At 38.7% G+C, this 27,500-nt stretch overlaps 1 protein-coding gene across 1 annotated transcript in view; it reads right to left on the bottom strand.

Annotated features, from left to right (window-relative positions):
- The window catches only part of LOC122811473 (H-2 class II histocompatibility antigen, E-S beta chain-like), a 354,402-nt gene that overhangs the window by 145,586 nt on the left and 181,316 nt on the right, over positions 1–27,500 (bottom strand). The gene's annotated exons all lie outside the window — the stretch shown is intronic.

Here is a 27,500-nt window from a genome sequence, read left to right as displayed (position 1 = left end):
AGGGCCTGAGACTGGGAAGCCTCAGTATGCTCCCTTACTCAACCCCAATTGTTATGCACCCCACCTTACTACAGTATTATACTACCCATGCACAACTATCTCCTATGACACCCAATCCCTATACCTCCCCAAGCAACTTTACTGCTGTTATAAAATAATTTATTTTTCTGTTCAGCTATTCCCAACTTCCATCTAACATTTAACATCATTCCCAAAACCCTTTATCCCTCCCATACTGCTCTGCACTATATCCACCCTACTCAGACTCCTCTCCAACAGTACAGCTAAGCAATTCATTAGCAAAACTCCATCTTCCATTCATCCCATTGATATCCTGTCATGTACAACAATCAGATTAATATTTATTTCTCATCTCTTCTTCTATAATATTTCTCAGCCTTGCTCTCATCTCTCTATACTCATACACAATTAAATCAGTATTTTTGCTTTACTACCCATATGTACCCATACCTGTTCTACACTGATAACTGGCACCTCACCACATATTCCCATCCTTATTCATATCAATAATTCCCATGCCCATGCTCTGAAACACTCACCCATTTTAAAATCACTTGTAAACTTACAGACCCAACACAATCTATAATACTAAATTTAAAGTTTTACTTTCCCCAAATAAACTCTCCCTACTTCCTTTTTAACTATATCCTCATCCTCTATCTTTCAAACCCCTCTGTTTCTTACATTTCAGAAATAACAATTCTCCTAAAATTCCTCATCCTGGTACCATTTCTCCTGCTTGTACACTTAGCATCCTACCAACCTTTATTATCCTCTCAATTCCAGCAAATTTCTTGCATTGTCTCCAAGCAAAATGCCTTTGAACTTCATCTCCTGGTCACACCCTGTCTACATCAGCACTCATACTTCCTACTGTTCAAGTATAATTATCCACATATTAAACACAAAATGAAGTATAAATGTCTCTACCTGTAACATAGGTTTATAGGTTCATAGGAGATTACTAGGCTAACGCCTTAAGAGCCATTACAAGCATAGCCAGTATAACCCAGTTTTATCTGCTATATGGTCCCTAGCAGCAAGACAATGGCATAGGTTTCTGCCTATGCCCTGAGAATTTTAAAGACTGCCCCTGTCCATAAAGGACAAAGGCGGTACCCCAGGTGTGAATTTGTGATTCCCCATGCACTGATCCAAACTACATTTGAAGAGGGCCAGAGAGGGACTCAGCTTAACATGAATAGGAATCCTGTTCCGAAAAAGTGGTAATCTCTGAGACAGATATCTGTCTCTCCAGCGTGTTTTTTTTTTTTTGAGTCACAGACCAGGTTTAGATCCCTAGATTGGGTGACCCTTGTGTTGCTTGTCTGGCAGATGTGTAACAGCTCCATCAGGGCTGGAATTGTGAGTGCCTTGTAGGTAAGGCATATGTTACTCCTTAATAGTCAGTAGAAGACACAGTAAAGGGATAAGGTTTTTAGGCTGTCCACATAGGACATGTTGTTAACACCTGTATTTTATTTGTAAGGAACTTCTGAGGTCACTCCAGCTGTTGTAAGTACCTAGCCAAGTATGTGCCAAATGGTGCATTCTAATCAATTATTGATCTAATGAGGGCTAAGTACAATGGGGCTATAACTTTCTTGGATCTTGATGCCATACATTTCTTTACTTATAAACTGTGTCACATAAAAGCACTTCCTCACCACTGCGGACACATGGTGGTCAAAGTTCAGGCTTGCTATTAACCATGTACCCAGATCTCTCACCTCTAAGTCTACTCTTAGGTATGTGCTATTAATGCAACTTGTAGGAGTATTTGATTTCCCAAAGGGTATGATAATGCATTTTTTTTGCATTAAGTTTTAGGCCATTGCTCTGGCACCAATAGTTTGTCTGATTTAGACCTACCTGAAGGATATCTACATTGCTGAAGGATTCAGATGATTGTCCCCAGCTTGCAGTCATTGGGAAACTTTGTCATCCAGCGATCTTCCACATTAGCCTTGATTTCAGCGAGGTATATTCTGAACAGGAGTTGTTCCAGCACTGAGTCCTGTGGCAAAATACTATTAACTGGACTCTTGCTAGAACTGGCATCACCCACTTTAACCCACGTGTCCTGTCCATGAGCCAATTAGCTATCCATTTGGTGACATAGGGATTTATGCCCAGTTTTGTGAGTGTATTTGTAATACCTGCAAGGGGAATTGTATCAAATGGCTTAGTCAGGTCAACATAGGCAGTATGAACTGTTTTACCCTCATCCATGGCTGTAGTCACTTTCTCAAAGAAGTCCACCAGGTTTAGCAGGCATGATTTTCCCTAGACAATGCCGAGTTGGTTTGGGTCCAGTGTTTGGAATTTTCCTATGTCATTAATTATCAGGTCCATGATTATTCTTTACATGGCTTTACATATAAGACTAGTCAAATATATGGGTCTGTAATTTTCCAGGTCAGCTGATGGTCCCTCTTTATGCAGAGGGATGACTGCTGTTGTCTTCCACAATATCGAGACAAAGCCAGTCCAGGTTGTGGTTAAATAGAGATCCTAATGGTCCTGATTCAATCTGTTTAAGAGGTAATCTGTTATATCATTGGCATCCATTGAAGCCATGTTGTTACTTTTAGAGAGTGCAGTGGCAACCTGTTGTTTTGGTATAATTGCTGGGGGAGTGGTGGAGGGTATTTCTAGGAGTATCGCTGGGGATGATGGGGAGGTGAAATTTGAGCTGAATTTATTGGCCAACAGATTTTCTATACTTTTTGGCTGAGTATAGCTGATGCCGTCTACAACTAATTCCACACATTGTTGGGTGTTGCCATTAAGATTGAGGACATAACTGAAAAATGCCCTGTGGTTATCCTTAGCTTTGTAGACTATTTTTGTCACAAAGTCTGCCTTAAGAGACTTCACTCGTTTAGACTAATGACGGACTTTTTGCTGTGTTGTGCACATTCCTTCTTACTTCGCGACAGGATTTTCTTTCTTTTGTTATACATCCTATTAACACCAGGGTATCCACCAGGCTGGCTTGTTTTTACAGTTTGACCTGGGCTTATTTCAGTCTGGTACTGCTATTTCTATACAGTTTTTATATGGCCATACAGGGCTTTTGCGTACGCCTCTGCATATGCTTCTGTGTATTTTGGGTTTAGGGGAGTTTAGAAACTAGCTATGATATCACTTAATAAGTGGTAGTTTGCCTTAAAAAATTTCTTAAAAGTTTTAGGGTCTAGGTGAAGAGTCTAATTTTACCTTTATTTTGAAGGAGACCGCAGTGAGGGCATCACACCTGGGACATGTAGCACTCTCCCATATTTGTAAGTACCAAGTCCAGGTTATTTGCACCCCTAGTGGGAGTGCAGGCTAGCTGCTGCAGGGCATTTGAGTTTGCAAAGTCAAGAAATCTTTGGGCCTGCATGTCAGTGGTCATGTATGCCTCCCAGTTAATTCAGGGGTAGTTGAAATCACCCATGAGTATGGTATTGGGCTGGATGGTGAGTGATTCAAGTAACTTCAGGTATTATATGAGTTTCCTGGTTAATAGTGGGGGACTTGTAGCTAGCAAGAATATGGTAATGGATATTTCCCATGGTTAGTTGGAAATAAAGTAGCTCAAGCATGCCATATAGTCTAACCGGGCCTATATTAGAAGCATGAAACGGCTTCTGAAAGAGCAACACATATTCATCGAACCGCATTTAAGCAATTTGATGAATATGTCACAGGGCAAGGAGGTAGTTGGCCAGCTACACGGAGTTGCTCTTTCCTTAGTTACAGTGCGATCTCGGAGTTGGTATATTTAGTTAGGGGGGGGTGTGGGGGGCATAGCCCCCCATGTTGGAGGGTGTGGGGGGTGAAGCTCCCCACCTGATGATGGTTTTTAATTTTTTTTTCCGAATGGCCACGTCAATTTTTTTCACTAGGAAAACATTTGATTATATGGCTGTTTGCTATTTACAGGTTTCTTATATTATGTGTCGACTTTTATGTAGTCTCACATATGCGCTTTCGTTGTTCTGATATTGGCCCAGTTTAACCAGCTTTGAGCTGTGCTTATCCTTTATGTAGACAGATACACCTATCCCTTGTGTGGTTTCATATGTTCCGATCACCACTGAACATGAAAGCCATTATAGCCATGCACTGCCAGAGTGCCTTCTCTGGCTTTCAACCATGTTTCAGTAACTGCACAGATGTCAGTATTCTCCAGGTTTTTTGTTGAGACTCCTAGCATTGAGCAGTAACACCTTTAGTTTGTCCTGAGTATATTTTGGTATGTTGGAAGGTTTGTCTGTTTGGCAATGTCTAAAAAAGGGGTGGATTAATGTTTTGACCAATATCCGAAAGCTTAGTGGTGATAGGTGAAGATCATCCCTGGCAAAGCTGTGTGGCATGTCAAGAATGTTCTCCCAAGCTGACAAGTATTGGACCCCTTTAAAATGGCACCAGCAGATAAGCTAATTGTTGAAGTTGATCATTTTCTGTTGGTATTGTGGTATCACCCTTGGAGATGGTAGAGTGCTGCTCAGTTCTAGGCTCACACCTGCCTGTGACACATATTCTGAGAGCTCAATCATGTCTCTCTCTTCATACAGTCCAAGGATCTACATCTCAGGTTATTTACACCCACATAGACTATGACTGAGTCATACTGGTATTTGGAGGTAAGTGACCTGAGTGCTTGCATGTTCTGGCAGATCCTGGCCCTCTGACAGAGACCTAATTGTAATCTTCTCCTTATCCAGACTGGTAAGAGGGGCATGAGCGTGTCTCATAATGGAGTCTCTTATGACCAAAATATTGAGTTGTGGGGTGTTTCACCTTCTAGGCTTGGTAGTTGAGACACAGTGAGATGTAGCTTTATGTGTTGTGATGGAAATTGCCTTATTTGTTTGCATGTGGAGTTTCTTTGGGCTGCACCTGAGAGGTCTTTGAGGTTTGTTACACATGAGCACCTCCACATATCTTGATCTATGTGTCTGGTTCTATATAGGTGCAGTGAGTGGTGTGTGTGTGTGTGTGTGTGTGTGTGTGTGTGTGTGTGTGTGTGTGTGTGTGTGTGTCATTGACAACCTGTTTGTTACCTTTTGTGTCTGTATGTGAGAGTCCAGCCTGCAGTGTCATTGTGCAACTGCATCTCTGATTGTCAGTGTACATAAGGCAATTACTACATTGCCACAGGATTCCCATGTCCACCAAGCTAGATGCAGAGATAGCAGGAAAGTGCCTATCTATGATTGCAGTTCGTAATGTATACTTTGCAAGGAATAAGAGTGGATAGTGTTTATAACTAGACGAGGGATGGGTGCTTAGTTGGTGCAATTTACAGCTAACCTATCCAGTGATGTTGCCCAGTACCCAAACCAGAGGTTCCCTATTAAATCAGCGAATGCTTAAAATAGCGAACGTTGTTTAATCGACCCTTTTTAATCAAAATGGCGAAATCTTAGGGAAAAAAAATCACTGGGCCGTTTTCGGGACTTTGCCATTTCCTCCAGTGTGGTGGGTTAAGTAGGGGGATGGGGGTGAAGCCCCCCACTTTATTTTGCGTTTGTGTGTGTGTGTTTTTTTTTTTTTAAAGGATCAGCGATTTTTTTTCCCAGGGAAAAAAAAGTGTTCGGCATTTTGCCATTTTGACATTTTAGGGTTGATTATGCAGCGTTCGCTATTTTAAGCGTTTGCTGTTATAATATAGAACCAGACCAGATACTCTTTGAGTAGAGATAGTCTTGGGTACTGTAATAATGTAATGTATACCTAAATAGTCCTTACTAAATGCGGAAATACTGCTCACTGTGCAAACTATTTGCTCCCTGTGTAGCTCGGGACTGAGTTAAAATTCTGAGGTAGATTTTATAGGGAAATTTCCATCTCTGGTGAGCTTAATTTGTTTTGTGTATTGTTTTCTTACAGAGTTTGGGTTTTGGCTTGTATTTATAGATTTACTCAGTTTCTGGTCATGTTGCAGGATCTTTGCGTGAAGGATTAATGGAAGACGGGGTGTGCTTACATCAGACATTCCGCATTCTATTCTATCTTCCCAGTCTGAACTATCAGTTCTTCCAGGGTTAACTCAACTCACAGTCAAGTTGAACCGTTTAACCGATGCAAAGTCCTCATTTTAGGACAGCACTATGAGCAGACTGTTGCTGGTTCTGGTACTTGTAATGCATTGCATTTTACTATTCATTTGACTATGGACTCAAATATGTTAAATGAACATGGTGCAAGTGGTGCATGTTCTGATTCAAATGTTCATGTGCCCTGTGATGGGACACATCTAGTGACTGAAGGAGATATGCTTGATTCTGTCAGTAATTTTAATGACTGGTTTAATAGGCCAATTCAGTTGCCAGTGTTTAGATAGTTGATGCTAATCCTACTGTTAAAGAGAAAATGCATGCTTTTGAGAAAATGTTGTCCAAGTATAGGTGTTTGCAATTGGACAATGCATTTTTCTGTGACAGTATTGCAGTGAACCATGTGTCTAAAGGGTTACATTTTTAAACACCCTAATGGTATTGTTGAAAACTCTATTTTACACCAAGAACTAGTTCAACTGTTTGACCTTGTTGGGATGGTTTATGTGGGCATTTTGATGAAAGACAATGACAGGAAGATGTTCAAGCCTGAAGGATCAATCAAATCCCTGCACAAAGAAATTGTGGATGACCTTCTGTTTCCCTCTGTGCAAGATCTGTACCATCAGCTTTTCAAATGCATTGACCATAAATGTGAGGTCATTAGCAGAGGAAAGAGAAAAAACATGTACGTGATGAGGAGAATTATCTTACAAAAAAGTATGCCCTTGTCCATCTCCAAATTTCTCTTCCAATTGCAATGTGTATTACCTTGATGGGGTTGTTATGATCAAACTGTTTTTTCAAAGTGAAGGACCCCTCCACCCTGACGCTCAGCCAGAATACACAACAGAATGAATGGGAATGCAGACCTGCATCCCAATACAAATTGGAATGCTTCACTAGTGCTACAGAGAACTCCCTACTCCAAAAACAGGAGGGGTAAGGGCAGAGGACAGCATCAGACTTAATTGATGTTTTGTAAATGATTCATATGGTACTATTTACAATTACAAGGGGTTCAATATCTTTAACTATAGTCATTTAGACATTTCCCCCGTATGGTGATTTATTTAGTAAAGGGTTCACGTTTGTCCCTACAGGCAGTTTCAATTTGGTGAAACGTCTACGGGAATTCAAACTATTTGTGCATAAACCCAATTTAAAGTTGGATTTTAATGATGTGAAAGGTATTTTATTTTCTGGTGTCACACTGCATAGGTCCAGTCTTTTTAATCCCCCATTGGCTCCAGATCTCAAAGTGTTTGAAAAGGTTTGTGAGAAGGAAATCACCACAATAAGGATAAGTTTTTCAGCCTGACCTGTGATGAAAGAAAACCTCTTTATGACTTAATTAACGACAGGAGTGTTAGGGTTATGAAACTCGATAAGGGTGGTAAGGTGATGTTAATGGATGTATTTTTGTACCCACAAAAAATGTTGGAGTACTTGAATAATGCTCAATTTTTTTATTCCTGTTATTAGGAATGAAATTAATATTTCCCATGTAAAAATTGATTTATGTTGGATGACCTCTTCTTCAATGATATGGTTGAGAAGAAGGTTTTATGACTATTTAAAAGTTAAGAATCCTGTCATTACTAGTTTTCTCGGAATACTGGAGATACACAAATCTTTGTCTGACCCCCCAATGTGTCCTACTGTTGCCGCTGAAGGTTCCAAAATTGAACCTCTGGTGAATATACTGATCACAAATTAAAACAATTTTTTGTGGACAAACAGTATGTTTTGAAAGACACATGGCATTTTTAAGACCTTTTGAAAATGTAACTTTTGATAATGGTTTGATGTTTGCAACTTTTGATATTCATGATTTATTTTTAGTGATATCACATTCTACTGGTCTGCAGTGGTTTAGTGATGCATTGCTTGAGGGGACGGTTTTGTCTCAGAGGGGTATTAATGTATTAGTCAAATGTGTTGACCATTTGCTTTCCAAAAATTTGTTTTTTGAACATGAATAGTACCTGCAGACCACAGGTGTGTCAATGGGGGGTGATTGCCTCTCCTATATTTGCCAGCATTATTCTTTGATGGGGGAAGAAGAAGTATATTTTTCCTACTGAATTTTATTGGTATATGAAATTGCACCTGTGATACCTTGATGATGTCTTTGTATTGTGGTCTGGTACTGTGCAACAGCTAAATGAATGTGTTGATTATATCAACAGTACCACTTTTTATTTTTTTCTATGCAGTTTGAATTTATCCAAATAAATTATTTGGATGTATTGTTATATAAGGACATTCTCAAGGGTTGATTTTCCTCTAGGGTTTACAGAAAACCCATCTATTCTAATAGTGTGTTAAATTACAAAAGCTTCCACCTCCCATGGCAAAAGAAGAATGCTTTAAAAGGTCAGAGTGTCTAGGTTAACCTCTGATGAGGAGTGTTTCTGCAGTGAATTAGAACATATGGTGCATATGTTTTTGGACAGCGAATGCCCTCCTAGTTTAGTGGAAACCTATAGACAAGAGGTAATTGAAGGGAGAGCAACAAGATTTCAAGAAGTTATGAATCAAGTTTATATTGGCAACAATTCAGAAGTTAATATTAATACAAAACCTGATAATTATTGTAGAGGTTTGTGACTTTGATAGTTTTTCCTCTGGGGTTCAGGCTATTTTAGAGAAAAATTAACAACTATTGTTCCAATAAATTTAAATAATATTTTGGGTGACAAACCTTTGATGGTTTATAGGAATAAGAAAAACCTGGAAAGAAAAAGTTTTCCAAATAGTCACAGAGGAGATTTAAAACAAGTCATAATGTTAGTATGTTTAAATGTGGTTGTAGACAATGTAGGTTTATTTGGGACGGGACTAATTTAACATCAGACTATGTCCTTAAAGCACATGCCCTGAATAGTAATTTAATTGCAATGCAAAAGGGGTGATGTACATGGAAAACTGTTCGGCTTCTCCAGCATTTTACACAGGGAAAAGTAAAGGTCCCCTCAAGAAAAATTTAGCAACATGTTTATGTGATTTGATTTTGAGTGCACTGTACAAACATTCCATAGAATGCATTAATTTAAAAAAAATTCCTTTTCTGTACCAGAGAGGGGGGAAATTGAGCAGCACTATTAGAAACACTTGAATTGTACTGGCAATTGTTCTTGAATGTAACCAATGTCCCTGTTCTTAATGATATAGCATAATTTTCTAGTCTGTTGTTTAAAAATGACAAATTGCAATGCTGACTTGACTGATGAGTTTTAATTGTCTACTATTGTTTGAATTGCATATATAGTGTGTCATGTATTAATCTGGTCAATGGATGGCACTATTTGTTTATGTATATAAGGGCTTTGATTGGGGAAGTTGTCTGGTAAAATTCAGTGTATGTTTTACTGAACAAAAGTGCTTACAGTTTATTATATAATATCTTGTGACTTGGCCAATGAGCTTCATTTGTTTTGTGTATTGTTTTCTTATGAAGTTTGGGTTTTGGTTTTGAACTTCTGGTGATTAGATATATACAAGGCACCACTAACCACCCACTGCATGAAGAGCTGCTTCACGCAAACACAAGGCTTATATATGAGCAGACAAAAAGCATGTTTTACACTAGCTATGCCCTAAGACCAAGCAGGTAAACACACAATAAGCTTTCCACCAGCAGTCAGAACACCTGTCAGTGGCCATGTAACAATGGTTAAGCTGTTTTTAATTTCTCCATGTTTTTTTGGTTTCTAATACCATGACGGGAATGGACCCCATTCCTAAGTCAAAGTACGATTAAAGTTCATGAAATTAATATTGTTTCATTCTTTGATGTTAGCCAAAAGTGCTCTTTGCAGCACCGGCAATGTGCCCAGTAATGACTCCTTCTGCAATTTGTACAGTGTTACATGAATTGGTAACATATCTAAATACGATTGTAAATTCTTTTTTATAAGACCAGTTGCTCCTACTACTATTGGAACTGTCTGGGTATCTTTCTTCCACATGGTTCTCATTTCTGCCTGCAGATCGAGGTATTTTATTACTTTGTGTCTCTCTGTATGCAAGACACTGTAGTCACTAGGTGTGATGATTTCAATGATCAATGCTACTTTTGTCTTCTTTTCTTGGACCACTATATCCGGTTTTCTAGCATCTATCTTTTGGACTGTTGGTATTGGGTGATCCCATGTGATGTAAACTTCATTATTTTCCATGATTCTCTGTGGCTCATGTTTCCAGTGTTTTTCAGCCACTTCGATACCATAATGTTTGCACAATCCACAGTGTAACAATCTCACCACATTATTATGCCTTTCAGTATACAGTCCCTCTGCCATTAGAGAGTCACAACCAGCAATCAGATGTGTGATTGTTTCAAATTCGGTTCCACAAAACCTACATATGTCTATATCTCCCACATGTTCAATGGACTTAGTAAACCAGAGTGTATGTAGCCCACTATCTTTGGCTGCCAATATTAACCTTTCATTTCTTGATGTAAATTCTCCACTCCTTAACCATTCCTGCGTTCGTTCTTGATCAACATGAGGCACTTCCAGAAGTTTTCTATATTTGCAACTATATTTATGTTTTTTCCACATTTCTTGCCTTCTCATCTGGTCCTTCACCTTATATTCTTTCTTTTGTTTTTTAGCACATTCAGTTGCTGCCTGGTTTGTATCCACTTCTGGTTTGATTTCCATTCCTGCTTGACGTCGATATGCTTCTGCTAAATTAAGCAGAGATGTCATCTGAGATTTATTCTCCTCATGTTTCAAAACTTTCACCACATTTGGATCTTGTGAGGTCAGTAGATATGTGTGGAGTCCCACGATTGCAGATCTATACATGTAATCAATTTCAAGGAGGCCCAGCCCTCCTTCAGAACAGGGAATACATAATCTTGGTATACACTGATTTTTATAAATCATTTGGTGAGCATGAAGCATCCTTCTTGTTTTAATATCCAATCAATCCAACACTTTTTGGGGCCAGTCAATCACTCCAAAACTATAAGTTAGGACAGGAAGAGCAAACTGATTTATAGCTTGGATCTTGTTCCTAGGTGTCAGCACTGTTTTCAGGATTAATCTAAGTCTTCTAAAGTACTCCTTACTTAGTTTTATTCACATTTGTTCATGTTTTACTGCTGATCCTTCATCAGTTCCCAAATATTTATACACTCCCTCTTGCTCAAGCTCTTTTATATCACATTCTTGTCCCAAACTGATATTTTCCTGTTGCTGCAGTTTTCCTTTTTTAAATGTTGCTTTTGCACATTTATCAAGGCCGAATGACATTCCAATATCATCTGAAAAAGTTTTGACAACCTGCAGCTGTGCTTTCAGTTCCCATTCTGACGAGCTATACAGTTTTAAATCATCAACAAAGAGAAGATGAGAAGTCACTAGACTTTGTTGTTTTCTATAAGCCAAATTGTAGCCATGACCTAAGCTGTTAAGTAAACAGCTTAATGGATTAATGGCAAGGCAAAATAGCCAGTGACAGGGAGTCACCCTGGAATATCCCCTTTGGATTTTTATTCTTGGGATAATAATCTGTCCTTTATCGTGGTTTAATTGCAAAGTGGTCTGCCACTGTTTCATGGTTACTGTAATGTAATCAATTAGTGTAGGATGTACCTTATACATTTTAAGCACTCTTTTATCCATGAATGTGGGATACTATCAAATGCTTTTTTATAGTCAATCCATGCCATACTTAGATTTTCCCTTTCTTACAGTTCTCCACTATAACTTTATTTAACAACAGATGATCCTTTGTTCCATATGACTTTATTTTATTGCCCTTTTGTTCTACTGCCATAATTGTGTTTTCTTCTAAATGACTATAAACTCTGTCAGCATCAATCCCGTGTATAGTTTATACGTCGTTGGAAGACAAGTTATTGGTCTATAAGTTTTAGGGTAGCTTGCAGGTTCACTCTTAAGTAAGAGCATTGTTTTTCCTGTTGTTAACCAGTGCGGTGTCTGTTCGGGGTGTGCATATAAATAGTTCTTACTCATGGCTAGATCCTCGTGTAAAGAAGTTAATACTTTAAGCCAAAAGTTAGGTACTGCATCTAGGCCTGGTGTTTTCCAATTAGAGGCTTTTCTCAACTTTGTTTCAATCTCTCTGGCTGTTATTTCATCCCATTTCATATCCTGTACCTTTAAACTTCTTATTCTTTCTTTTACTTCTTCTATCCATTTAGCATCTTTGTTATGTTCCACAGGATCTTCATAGATACTTCAAAATGTATCTACTTCCTCTTTTTTCGGTGGTCTATCAATTCTTTTTACCTTATTTCCCAATTCTCTATAAAACTTTTTTGGGTCATCAGTAAATTGCTTATTTTGTGCTTTACCCTTATTTTTATCTTTGTATCTTCTGAGTCTTTCCGCCTGTTTTGAAATTTTTAGTTTGTTATCTCCAACAGTGCATAATAGATTCTGGTCTGTTCTAATACTGCACATTGCTTTTATCACATCTATCTTTCTTAATATTTTTGTTGATCTGTTCCCTCTTCTATAATCTTCTAACAATGACACTTCTTGTCTTAGCTGCTTTATAGTTTTCGCAATTTGATATTTCCATGATGGTATTCACTTTCGCCCCCCTTATCCCTCGCTACCCTATGTTCCTGTGGTAGAATTTTATCAGTTATTAATTTAGCAGCATAGTAATGTATTCTGTTTACTTCTGTTATATTGCATGGATCTCTATGGACAGTCCTAATTACTATGTTCATTTGTTTTATCAAGCTTCTGACTTTTGGGGTTTTATTAACCTTCTGCAGTCTATTTCTGTCATTGATCTTAATATATCTGTCTTTGTCTATTAAATGAAGCAACTCTTCTCTTAACTCCTTTTCTTTCATACTGAGGGCACATCCCTTGTTTTCCATTTCCTGCGGATATTCTATAGAAAGTTCTACAACATCTTGTGGCCCATTCTCTTCAATTTCATCCTGTGTCATCTGTTGTTTTGTCATATGGAAACTCACTGGCCTATCACTCCTCAACATTGACTGCATCATAGTTTCCACAGTTTCCTGTTCCTTTCCTTCCTGTCTAGCGTCAAGTGAACTTTTATACTGGTTTCCTGTGGAAGACTCCAAAATATCTTGATATGGCACCTGACCTGTTGCTTCCTGTTCCACTGGTTTCCACTTAATTTGAATATCCATTGCTCTATCCTGTTGTGGTGCTTGCTGCATTTGATTTTCTACACTGAATCCTTCTCTTTACAGCTGTTCCATTACCTCTATTTCTATTTCTTTGACCTCTCCATTACTAATCTCTTTTTTTACTTTTCCTCTGTCTTATTTTTTGCATTGTAAAGTTTTCCATATCCGGATTCCTTTGCCTATATTTTTCTTCAACTATCTTTAGTGCTGTTCTTTTTGTATTAGTTAGTTTTGCTTTCTCCTTTGCATAAACATTACACCATATTAAATCTCTTTTCCTTTCTCCTGTCCACATTTCTTCTTTATGTGTCTCCTGATCTTCTTGCTTTTCCTTATTCTGGGGACTCACTCTATCATGCTGTGATGTATGTAGTCTGTTTTAGATTACATCCTTCACTTCGCTGGCACTCCATAACTTCAACTTCTATTTCTTCAACTTCTACTTTACTAATCATCTTTTCTACATTAAATCTTTGTGCTTTTAGTCTTTTTATTGTGAAATTTTCCATATCTGGATGCCTTTGCCTGTATTTTTCTTCAAATATCTTTGAAACTGTGTTCTGTATATTAGTTAACTTGGCTTTCTCCTTTGCATAAATATTGCACCATATCAAATCTCTCTTTCTTTCCCATGTCCATATTTCTTTTTTATATTTTTAAAATATCTCTAGGTTTTGTTGTTTACATTTTCTCACTTCCTCAGAAGCTTCTTTTTCCAAAGAGATGTAAGTATCTTGCTCTATATACTGTTTTTCAAAAATCTGTTGTATTAATGAAAGCAAATTTTTTTTTTTGAAGCTTGTGACAGTTTTTCCTGCAGAAGTATTTTTCTTTCCTCTAATTTCTCTCTTAATCATTTTGTATATCTTGTGTCTTGAAATTCTGGGCTTTTTACATAATAGTAACAATACATAATTTCTTTCTTATCCTCAATAGTCCACTCTGTCGTCTTTATGGCTCTTCTTTGGCCAATCAGTTTTTGTCATTTTTGTGGACTTCTAATTCCTTCTACAACAGAAGGGGCCATCCTCCCCCTGAGCCTGGCCTGGCCCCATTGTAGGATTGTTTCCGTATTTTGAGGATTCTACACTGTCATTTTTTCAAGTCCTGGCACCAGTGCTCCTACCAGGATTGGACACTTTTTCATCCTGGGTCTTGTGCACCCAGCTATCTTTTTTATTTTTGATTTGCTTCTGTCCATGATATATGCTATATAACTACAGTCAATATTTCAATGTTGCCTTGGTGAGATTTTGTGAAAAACAGAGTCCACCTCGCGAAGGTACTCACCAAGACGTGAGGATGAATTCAGTTTCAGCAGTACTACGCTCCTTTGCTTTCTGACTTTTCATCTCTCTGTCAGGACCCCTTCATCTCTCCGTCAGGACCCCAGAAGCTCAGTAAGCGAGTACTGATGATCAGCTAAATAACAGATGGGGCAAATTAGAATACAGAAAATAAAAAGGGAGGGTGCCTAACACAAAAGTATCATCTGTAAATAGATGATCATGTACAACCCCTCCTTATAGAATGATGTAGAACTGAAGATATAAAAAATCTAAGTCAATCATGGACACTTTTATATGAATATAAAATGGAAATGTTGATAGAATGAGGTGAGTGTGAATTTACTACAAATTATTTTGACATGAAAAGAAGGCTACACCTCTAACTATTGTCATTAACTACTACTAATTTTAATTCACCATGTTTTCCTCAAGGTCTCAGAGCTAACAAACTCATTGAAGTCCATGAATAATGGGGACTGTTGTGAGGGATAACATTTTACACAGGAAGCTGATACAGAAGGGATATTGCATATACACAGGATCATAGGAGGTTACTACTCTATTGGCCCTAAGGCACTTATATGCCTAGCCAAGAGTTTAGCCCATGTTTAGACTAATCAGTACCCAATGCCTCTGTCCAGCAGGGACATGGGTGGAATCCCAGGGGTATATTTTCTGTTTCCCATCCAGTTATCCAGGTTGCCGTTAAAAAGGTGAAAAGAAGTACTGTGCTTGATGTGAAGAGGGAGTCTATTCCATAGATGGGAAAGTCTCTGAGACACAAATCTGTCCCGCCAACAAGTCTTGTTGATGTCACAGACCAGGTTGAGGTCACGTGTGGGGGTTACTCGAGTGGAGCTTGACTTGCGGATATGTAGCAGTCCCATCAAGGTGGGGTCCATGATCACCTTGTATGCCAGACAGAGGTCACCTCTGAGGAGTTTGTATGAAACTGAGTAGAGGGATAGGGCTTTTAGCTTATCTGTGTATGGTAAATGTTTGAGGTCCTGGATTCTCCTGGTGAGTAACCTCTGCGGTCTCTCCATCTGCTGCATGTGCTTTGTGAGGTACATGCCAAAAGGGGCATTGTACTCAATAATGGGCCTTATAAGGGAAAAATACAGGGATGTTATGACTTCATTGTTCCTGGATGAGATACCTTTACTTATGAGGTGGGTCATGTAGAAGACTTTCTGTACAACGGAAGCAATATGGTGGTCAAACGTCAAGTTGCTATCAACCTGGGTGCCCAAATCCCTTATGACTGGTTGTGTGCTTAGTATGTTGTTATTAATGTGATAATTTGTGGGGATGTCACTCTCCCCAAAGGAGATGATGAAGCATTTTTTAGTATTCAGCTTGAGGCCGTGTTTCTGGCACCAGTCATTTGTCTGAGTGAGACCCTCTTGGAGGATGTCCATATCACTAGGGGAATTGATAACAGCACCCAGCTTGCAGTCATCTGCAAACTTGTTCAGCCATAGCCCACTGGTTTTGGTCTGCACCTCAGAAAAGTATATCCCAATTAACAGATGTCCCAAGACCGAACCCTGGGGTATGCCACTGGTTATGAGCCTACTGCTTGAAGTGATTTTGCCTATTTTGACTACATGAGTTCGATCAGTGAGCCAGTTTGCTACCCATCTGGTAACATATGGATTGATGCCTAGTTGAGAGAGTTTATCTATTATGCCAGAGTGGGAAATAGTGTCAAAGGCTTTGGCTAGGTCAAGGTAGGCAATGTGCACTGTCTTCCCTTCATCCATGGCTTTACAGACTGTCTCAAAGAAGTTGACCAAATTTAGCAGACATGACCTCCCCTTGATGAAGCCAAACTGTGTGGGATCAAGTGTTTGGAGGTTGCCAATGTCCTTGTTAATGAGGTCCATGATAATCCATTCCATGGCCTTGCAGATCAGGCTAGTCAGACTGATGGGTCTATAATTTCCCAGATCAGTGGACACTCCACCTTTGTGCAAAGGGATGACAGTGGCTGTCCTCCACTTAGCTGGAACAAAGCCAGTACTCAGGCTTTGGTTGAATAGGGTGCCTAATGGTGCTGCAAGTTCCTGCCTGAGTTCATGTAGAATGCAGCCTGGGATGTTATCAGGTCCCATGAAGGCTTTACTTTTTGCCTTTGAGAGAGCAGTGATGACCTGTTCCCTAGATATAAGGGGAAGGGGTCAGGTACTGAGGATGTCTTGATTTACTGATGGGGGGACAGTGGGGTAAAATTTTCACTGAATCTGTCAGCCAGCAAGTTTGCTATGTCTGCGGCATTTGTATATGTGATGTCCTTGACCACTAGTTCTGAACAGATCTGGGTGCTTCCTTTGAGGTTGTGGACATATGTGAAGAAGACCTTATGATTGTCTCTAGTAGATGTGGCCAATCTGGACTCGAAGTTTGCTTTGGAGGATTTCAGTAGTGCTCTTATTTGCTTAGTCAAGCTTAGGAGACATTGCTTCCAATTGGGCATCTGCTCCTTCTTGGTCTTGGACAGCATTTTTTTTCTTTTGTTATAAAGTTTATTTATTGCAGATGTCCACCAGATAGGTTTACTCTTACTTGTGGAGGATGATTTAGTCCTGTTGGGTATTCCTGATTCCATGCATCTATATAAATGCTCGTATAGTGCTTCGGTGTAGTTTTGGATATTGATGCCAGTTCCTACAGAGGGAGAGGGGGCTATAAAGCTGTTTATACCATCCCTCAGGAGGCTATAATCAGCTTTGGAGAAGTTTTTATGTCTGATTCTAGCTAGAGGGGGGGTTGGAGAGATGATGACTTCAAAAGTGACCGATTTGTGGGCGGATCTTACCAGGGAGGATGATACTATAGGGATGCTGCAGTGGTTACTCATGTTGGTTAATACCAAGTCCAAGATATTATCACCTCTTGTGAGGGTATCGACTAGCTGTTCAAAGGTATTTGCATTGACAAAATCAAGGAATCTCTGGGCATTTGTGTTCTGGCATGAGTAGTTCTTCCAATCTATGTTTGGGAAGTCACCCAGGATCAGGGTAAAGGGTTGAATCTTGATAGATTCACACAAGTCCAAATAGGCAGATTGGGTATATTGAGTCAGACTTGGAGGCTGGTAGCTATCTATGATTTTAATAGTGGTCTTGTCAATGGTTAAATGCACCTGGAGTGTCTCCTGTGCGCCACACTGTTTGACCAGCCTGGAGGTGTGTATGTCTTTAATGTATATTGAAACTCCTCCTCCTTTTGCTTTACTGCCCATAGTTTGGGTCTGAATGTATCCACAGCTTTGAACAAGGTTTCTGTCACTACACAGATATTAGCATTTTCCAGGGTTAGGAATGCTTGCAATGAGTGCATTTTCATGTTTAGACTCTTAGCATTTAGCAACATGACCTTTAATTTGCATTTTGTTGAAATTTTTATGATGGTAGTTTTAACCTAATCACATTTCCTAAAAAAGGCACTATAGGGGAGGCACGAGCCTTTGCCAGAAGCCTGAAGTCCAGGTGAGACAGATGCATGCCATCTCTGGCAAAGCATCATGGTCTGTCAGGTAATGGATCCCCCTGGAATAACACCAGAAACTAAGCCAATTGTTAAAGTAAATTATTTTCTGTTTGTACTGAGGCATCATTCTGGGTGATGGCATAATGCTGCTTAAGGCTAGGGACATTCCTGCCTGGGACAAATAATCAGCGAGCTCAATTATGTCTCTCTTCATATAGTCCAGTGAGGTACATCTCAAGTCATTCACACCAACATGGACTAAGAAAGAGTCATAACAGTAGCTGTTGTTGAGAGACTTGAGTGCGTATGTGATGTGACGGATTCTGGCACCTGAAAGACATTTAACCGCAATTTTCTCCTTATACAGTCTGGTGAGAGGCCCATCTGTGCGTCTCACAATGGAGTCTCCTATGACTGATGTGTTGAGTTTATGGTGAAGCCTTAATGGCTGTGAGGCACAGGTGTGTGGACTATGCATGGTATGTGGAGTGGAGGGCTGTGGAGATCCATGTTTTTTGCCTCGGCAGTCTCCTTTGTTTGGGTATGTTTATGTGAAGGACTTCCACATATGTAGGTGTGTGTTGTGTAGGTGTGGGTGGTGTTTGAGGTGTGGTGATTATGTTGACAATCTTTTTGGTGCCAGATATACTGGCTTGAGGGAGAGAGAGCTTGGACTCTAGGTTCCTAATGTAATTGCATCTCTACAAATTGTGTTCCTAGGTGGTAGTAGTAGATGGTTGTCTGTGTACATGAGGCAGTTGCTGCACTGTCTTAGGATGCTCATATCAACCAGACTGGCAGGAGAAACTGTAGGAAATTGTCCATTCATATTTGTGAGAATCTGGGTTGAGAAAGGCCAGGGAGAGCTAAGGGGTGAGCCTAAAGCCCAAGTGCTTAAACCAAAAATTAAGAACTTAGAATAACACTTAAGAATAACACTTAACAATTTAGACAGGCTATAAACAAGCAGGAATAAATGCAACAGAAACGATGCAGTTAAACACTTTAGAGAACAGGCAGCAAGTAGCAGGATAAAGCAAAGCAAGATGAAGTAACAGAATAGTAGGAAGAAACACAAATTAGAAAAATATAAGCAGCTTGAATAAAGTGTTTGTTTTTTTGTTTTGTTTTTTTGTTTTTAATAAAGTAAAAATGGAAGAGAACAGGAACAGAAAATAATTCAAGGACTAAGGGGTTTGGCCTTCTCAAATGATCTCTGTATTAAGTAGAATGAGCTAAAGAGATGGAACTGGGAGGAGTGCACCAGATCAAATTTATAGTAGGGGCGGGCAACTGAAAAAAACACCAACTTTAACAACACAGCAGTAAGAGGGTGGGAGAAAAAAGTTTCAGTACAGATCAGAAAACAAAATTCTTCTAGCAAATATATAAATAATTCAGTCAAGCAAAAATAAAAACAGTGAACAGTTAAAGTCCCAAAAATATACTTATCAGATCTATATTTCCAGATTGTTTGAGAAGCACTCTCAGTCAGAACACAAAGAGATTCTAACAATGATATGCAGGTACTTACAAAAAGGCAATCATTTTATACCAGCAAGACAAAAGCCAAGCCTTGAGACAATCAGATAACACAAAAGCTGTTAGACCAATTTTACAAACTTTAAGAACACAACAACAATAAGGTGGGATAATGGAAGAAAAGAAAGTTGCAGCACAGATCAGAAAACAAAATTCTGCCAGCAAATAAATAATTCAGTCAAGCAAAAATAAAAACAATGCAGAATTCTGAGCAGTTAAAGTGCCAAAAATATACTTATCAGCTCTAAATTCCCAGATTATTTGATAAGCACTCTCAATCAGAACACAAGGAGATTCTAGCAATGATATGCCAACAATGTACAGTTAGGAGAATTCAACATCATTGTCATGTGTATTTGGAAGTTAAAGAAACTGTATTTTCTATGGAAATAAATTTATGTTTGAAAGGACATCAGATTAAACATTGTTAACTTTTTTATTGCCTTATATATATTAAAGAAACAATAGATGTAATGGGATATTAACCAATGGAGAAATGAGGACCAACTGACATTATTAATGAACACCTGTACAATCCTTGCCATACAAGTAGTTTTAATAGAAACTCTGCTGTGGCAACAACATTATTGTTGGGAAAATTAGGAAGTCGAACTGTTAATACATCACAAGTAGTTATGTTGTGCAATGCAGACATACCTGACATTCAACACCATATTAATAAAAACTAAGCTGTATTGCATTCTTACAGATATCTAACTACAGCAGATGGATTTATGTAGTCAGGACATGAAGTACATGGTCACGTGATGTGTTAAACTGCAAGATATTCAAGATAAAAGCCATGTGGAGACAGTTCATTTGCAGCTGGTCTGTGTGTTCATGAATGTCAATATATGCCTATGGAGATGATCCATTTATGAATGAAATGAAATATACACATGGATAGTTAACCCACAGAAGTATGTTAAAATACATTTTCTTGCTGTCAGTATTTTTGCCATGACATCTGCTACATGGTCCATTTCATTTTTAGTTTAATGTGAGTTGAGTATAAAGCAGTTTTGTCCTTGTAATAATTATATTATGTGTGTATTTCCTGCTGCAGCTGCAATACATGCACATTTAAATACAATCTGGCAAAGCATACCTGGGAATGCTGTATGGCATCATGTTGTAAATCACAATTTCCCTAAACTGAGCCTTATGCAACATATTTGTAATACCTGCATCACAGTACACAACCATAACACACAAGCAGGTGAACATTAACACCAATTAGTAAGTGAACTGTTGAAAATGCTACACTTCACGTACAACAATTGTACACTAGCCTATAACAATGTTGTCATCCTCTGCCCATCGCTTACTAGCTCCACTGTGCAGATGTTGGCAGAGCCATGCTGCCAGAGGCAAATTCTAAGGTATTTTTGTTAAATAACAACAACTGACAATAACTATTTCATGACATTGATTACTTAATGTGCATTGTGCTAAATGGCAAGCAATGGAATACATCATTATACGGTGCATGCTCATAAGGAAGTACAGCAAGGAATGCATTAACATCACCTACCCACCTCAAAACCATAATAAAGTAGAATAACACGTCCTATCACACTTTGTGATCACTTTGCAGCATGACACACATCAAAATCAGTTAAATAAGCCATTCTTGATTGCAAACACTATATTATGAACAAAATAATAAAGCCATACAGCACTGGAATCGAACATATGCAATACATATTAATTTCCTTTTGCCCTGTGTCCTAAATGAAGACACCATACAACAATTTATGTCACAGTTTTCATACAAAACACACTTGAAGGGATAACCTGAACATTGTGTTTCAATGTATATAGGTTCATAGGTTCATGGAGGCTAACGGCCCTAGAGCCCTTACAAGCCTAGCCATATTTATCCCGGGTTGCCCCAATTGTCAGTGGTTATTTGAGTGAAGTTCGCAGAGGTAAGGATCTATGGTAGTTAATAACAACTTCCTCTGTCCAGGAGGGACAAGGCACCACCCCACGAGTGAATCTGCAGTCACCCATCCATTGATCTAGGCTGTGTTTGAAGCGGGTCAGGGAGCAGCTCTGTTTCATGTGAATTGGAAGCTTGCTCCAGAGAAGTGCAATATCTGGGAGATGTATCTATCTCTCCAGCATGACCTGTTCATGTAAGAGGCTAGGTTAAGATCCCTGGAACAAGTGATTCTCCAGCAGTTTGATTTACAAATGTGTAGCATTTCCATAAGGGCCTGGTCAGAGACTGCCTTGTAAACCAAGCACAGGTCATCCCTTAGCAACCTGTATGAGAACGAATACAGTGACAGGGCTTTCAGTCTTTGTGCATGTAACTTGTTTTGTGTAACCTGCAATTTCTTTGTGAGAAACCTGTGTGGTCTCTACAGTTATTGCCGTTGTCTGATGAGGTACATGCAAAAGGAAGCACTGTACTAAATTATTGGTCTGATGAGGGCTGAGTATAATGGAATTATAACATCCTTAGATATAGATGCAATGCCTTTACTTATAAGGTGTGCCACATAGAAGGATTTCCTTTCTACTGCTTACTACTGTGGATATGTGGTGGTCAAAGTTCAGCTTGCTCTCAAACTGAGTACCCAGATCATGCCTTCTATTAAACAGAGTAAAACAGTTGCCCTTTCTCTCCACATCAGTAATTGTTTCCAGTAAGTCATACTGTAAATATCATTCCTTTTGGAGTAGCAAATCCTGCCTGTAAGCATTCCCTTAAACACTCAGTAGTTACAACTCACAGACTTGAACACATGCCTGAGGTATAGTTCATAGAATAGTACATCAACTACTGATGTCACAGAAGTAATCATATCTGATATGCCATGAAGCACAGACTTGAAGGGATTGCAACAGTTGTGTGTTGGAATTTTTTCAGTTGCAATAAAATGTAGTCTGAGGCTTCAGTAAACCTTAGCCCTGTTAGCATTCACACAACTATGTATGTGTGTTATATCAATATCAGTTGTGGTAAGCATATATTACCTGTGCCTATTTAGGTCAATATTCTAGAAAGCTGTGTATTAACTGCTTCTGCCATAAGAGACTTGAAAGTACAGGTATCAGAAAGGACACACTAAGGTCTGACTTAAGCAATGTTTTTGAATGGCCATGTGTACCTTAAATTGTCTTTTCAGTCATGTTATTATTTACACAAGTGTGAGTTGGGAAAGCCACTCCTGGCTGCCCTATTCTTTTGCACATATGCATTACCATCCACATACTATAAAACTATGTCACAAGTGTGATACAACACATATTTGAATATGATGATTTCACTAATGTATGAAAGGCCTATGCTTGACCTAAGAGGAATAGAGATATTTGCAGGGAATATTGGATAAGCCAATGTTTCTTGTCACTACACTTATATTATTTAGACTTTCTTGGATTTCAATACATGCTAAGTCCACAATCCTGAGAACTGTGTATTGACTGCATATGCCACAGTAGAAGTCTTACTACAAGTGTAAGGCAGAACATATTTTAAGGCATGACATCATCATTGCTTTGCATGGTGTATGTGTCGCTCAAAAGTAAGTGATGTAGTTGTTGGAAGCCTCTCCACATGTAAAGGTTTTGCCTGAGTGGAACTGTACACACTACATCTATTGGATAAGCCAATCATATCTGTCACTGTAGTCTCACACACACACACACACACACACACACACACACACACACACACACACACACACACACACACACACACACTCTATTTAGACAGTGCCAGAATTGAACACCTGTCTACTTAACTCCACAAGCTACAGAGTGTTACATTAATCTCCACTACTACAGGAGAAGGCTTACTACAAGTGTGACACAGAGCACATTTGAAGAGATGACAAGTGTGTTGCTAAGCTGAGATTTGGGCTAAATGAGACATAAACTTACCTGTGGTAAATTTGCACATTAAAGATGCTGAGAAAGTCAGTTCTACCTATTACCAGAGTTTTACACACACACACACACACACACACACACACACACACACACACACACACACACACACACACACACACACATACACACACACACGCACACACACACACACACACTCATTGCTAGATTCAAACACTTGCCTAAGTACAAATGCTAGAGTACAATATATTAATTGTCAGTGTCAGAGGAAAAGCCTTATGGCAAGTATGAGTTCGAGCATATTTGAAGGGATGACTTCATGACTGTGTGCAAAACAAATGTTTTGTCTAAAATGGACAGAAATTGATTGGGAGCTCTCTCTTGATGTAAATGCTTCTCCCGAGTGGAAATGTACACACCAGACCTGTTTGATAAGCCACCTCTACCTGGCTTTAGAGTCACACAGACAGACAGGCACACACACACACACACACACATGCACAGATTCACACACACACACACACACACACACACACACACACACACACACACACACACACACACACACACACACAAACATATGCTATTTTGTAATTTCTGGATTCAAATACCTATCAATCTAAGTACACAAGCTAGAGTGCGTTGTATCAACTGCTGGCACCACAAAAGAAGCCTTACAGCAAGTGTGAGTTAGAGCACATATGAGGTGATGACCTCATGATTGTGTTACAAAGTAGATGTTTAGGCCAAAAGGGTGTGAAATTGATGTAAAGCCCTCGCACAAATTAAATGTTTTTCCTAAGTAGAAATAAATGCACACACCAGATCTGATGGATAAGCCACTCCTAGATAGCAATAGAGTTTCACAGGAACTTACACACACACACACACACACACACACACACACACACACACACACACACACACACACACACACACACACACACACACATAGTATTTTGTCATTGCTGGATTCAAACACTTATCTATCCAAGTACACAGTCTAGAATACAATGTGTCAACTACCAGTGCCACAAGAAAAGTCTTACTGCAAATATGAGTTAGAGCACATAGGAAGGGATTGCCTCATGACTGTGTTGCAAAGCAGATATTTGGGCTAAAATTTGATGGCAGAGCCTCTGCCAGTGTAAATGTTTCTCCTAAATGGAATTATACACACCAGCTATGATGGATAAGCCACTCTTACATAACACTTGAGTCACACAGGCATTACTCAATCATTGCTGGACTTGAACAACTTCCTAAGTACACAAGCCGCAGTACATTATATCAACTGCCAGCTCTACAGGAAAATTTTAACTACAAGTGTCAGACAGCATAAACGATACTGCACTTTATATGTTTGGGTGAATAATGTGTTTGACAAGTGGACCAAGCATCAGTGTGTTGATAACAATTCATTACATATTGCAGAATTAACTCATACAGCACTTCAGTCTTAGATATTGTGGTACCATGAATGATATCTAGGTGTTTAACATTATGGTGTATTGACTATGTATATGATGGATGATAATCATAGTTATCAAACAGTGAAGTGTCATCCAAGCATTACGGACTGTTCAGCTCAAGAAGATTGTGTGCAAAAGTTAATTAGTTGGTGGAGCATTGTGAAGATTTTGTAATGTGTGTACATTGTGCAAGGTAAATACAAGACAATACATGTCAATCATCTGAAACTACATTACTTAATAACTACTATTTGTCCAATAGTCCCAAAACCATTGTAAACATTTACAAAACTAATGTGTTCAAGTGCAAAAATCATTTATAGTATGTAGTAAGATAGACACTATGACAGTGAACTCATAATTTCTTGAGTAGGACAAGGCATTAAAATATATACAAGTAGCACAAGCCACTGACATTATTTATTTTTTTCTACAAAATTGCTTATCAAAGCAAATCACTGTCAAACTCATTTACATAACCAATGGCAAAGTATTTATATATGGAGGATTAGTTTTTGAGGTTTAGAACTTAGAATGGGAAATAGCAGTAGTCTTTGGTGTTCCATACCAAGGTTCATGCAAATTATTAGTAGAGACATAATGCACAGTTCTGATTTAGAGAAATTTCACAGTATGCATGTTTTGTTAAATTTTTCTGTGTCATGAGGTATACGTGTCCTGATCATAGCACTGAAGTGTTCATTAAATGATTAGTACATGGCAATACCTCACCAGTGTCCACATATTTGCTGAGTATTCACATGTTTAAGGCATGGCATTGTATTCCTTATGCATTTGTTTCTTCTATCAAATTTTTGACTGCTAAAGTTACAGTTACTACATAATAACAGACATCTAAGTGTCAGACTTCATATCCTTAAGAAAATGTAGTATCAATGACAAATATTTTATTGTAGCTCCTTTCTAAATTTATATGAGCAATGATTGTAACCTGTGCCTACTACTGGAACCATTGTCCCCACATTACCTTTTGCTTTGCACAGATGTCTTGCACTTACAGGTGGAAAGCTATGAGCAGGTGTGGGTGGTGGAATAACATATGCAGGCAGCACTTCACAGAAGAAAATGTTAAAAGAATGATAACATTAATAAGTAATGTTTGGCATAACCTTTGACAACCCACCTAATCATTCTCTAGGCTACAGAATGACAACATAAAGTAAATCACAATTCAGTCATTCAAGCAAACACTTCTGAAGGGACAAAGAAACAGAATGGAGCCAGGGAATATGTATGAATCAAACCTCATGACAGCGATGACGATCAGACATTCCATATGGTGTACACTAAACCCTGAAGACTATGAAAAATCTTAGAATAACTGTCTTCTCAAGACTGCTGTCAGTCTTGTTTTCTATTGCGCAGCATGGGCTACACAGTTGTGCAAGAAGCAGCATATTAATGTGGCTGTGAACTGTCATTTACCATCAGTTGCTACTTGTGTGTGATGCCAAGCATTGTGCAAATGCTGAGGACAGAAAATGAGGAGGGGGACAAGAGAGAGAGAGAGAGACAAGGAGACAAACAGAGAGAGAGGAAGGGAGACAGGGGAGAAAGAGAGTTTTCTGGGCTACTTCTGGTCATCTCTGTGGTGTATTAATCTGTTGCTTGCCATCATAATAATTCTGTCATGATATTTCCAATAAAGCATTCAAAATGTGGAGAAAGCAGTGGTAGGAAAGTACAAAACAATAATTACGACATAAGCAGGATATGAGTGTGTTACTAAGATATGTAGCCAATACTTCCAACACATAATATTTTATATGAAAAAAATAAATAAATAAATAATGGTTGAATTACTTCTAGATTCAAACATCTGACAAACTCCATGGGCATTACACAGACCTCAGTACTATTTGAGCAGACCATAGAGGAACTCAAAACTTCAGACAGTAAAACTTACATATTTAAAGGGACAATGACAAAAGTATGAAACGAGGGAGTATGTATTTATCAGATTTCATAAAAGTAATACAAATTCTTACATACCACAAAGTATACATTAAACCCTGTAGGCTATTAAATACATGAGAATAACTGTCTCTTCATAGTGCTATCAGTCTTTCAGTAGCACAGCTGGGCTAAGCACAGTTGCACAAAAATAACTGCATTACTGTGGTTCAAGGCAAAAACGCATCAGTTTTTGCACTGGATGTGAAATGCCATTTACCGTCATTGACTATTGGTGTACAATGCCAAACATCATGCAAATGTTGATGAAAGCAAGTGAAAATTAGTTAATGGGCCATGTCTGGCCATGTGTGTTCTATTTTTTCCCCAAATTAAATGCATGAAAAGGGATTGATACGACAGTAGTGAGGGGAGGGAATAGAGGGAAGAATAAAGGAATGCGCAGGATGGTTGTGGAAAAGCACCATACCTATCTACTTCTTCACAAAATAACAGCGTACTTCTACAAATAACAAGGGAAATTTGCATAGTGATCACTTCAGTAATGTGTCAACAACATAATGTTGTGTGGCCAGCTGGACCAAATTCCCTCTGCACCACGCACCCCCTGATAATTAAATATACCAACTCCAAATTTGCACTACAGACAGGAAAAGGGTAAATATACCATTCC

Source organism: Protopterus annectens, chromosome 9.part0, assembly GCF_019279795.1.
Source record: "Protopterus annectens isolate FY-2018-M chromosome 9.part0, PAN1.0, whole genome shotgun sequence".
Taxonomy (NCBI): domain Eukaryota; kingdom Metazoa; phylum Chordata; order Ceratodontiformes; family Protopteridae; genus Protopterus; species Protopterus annectens.
The sequence above is the reverse complement of the archived record's forward strand: the minus strand, read 5'-3'. Positions and strand labels throughout refer to the sequence as shown.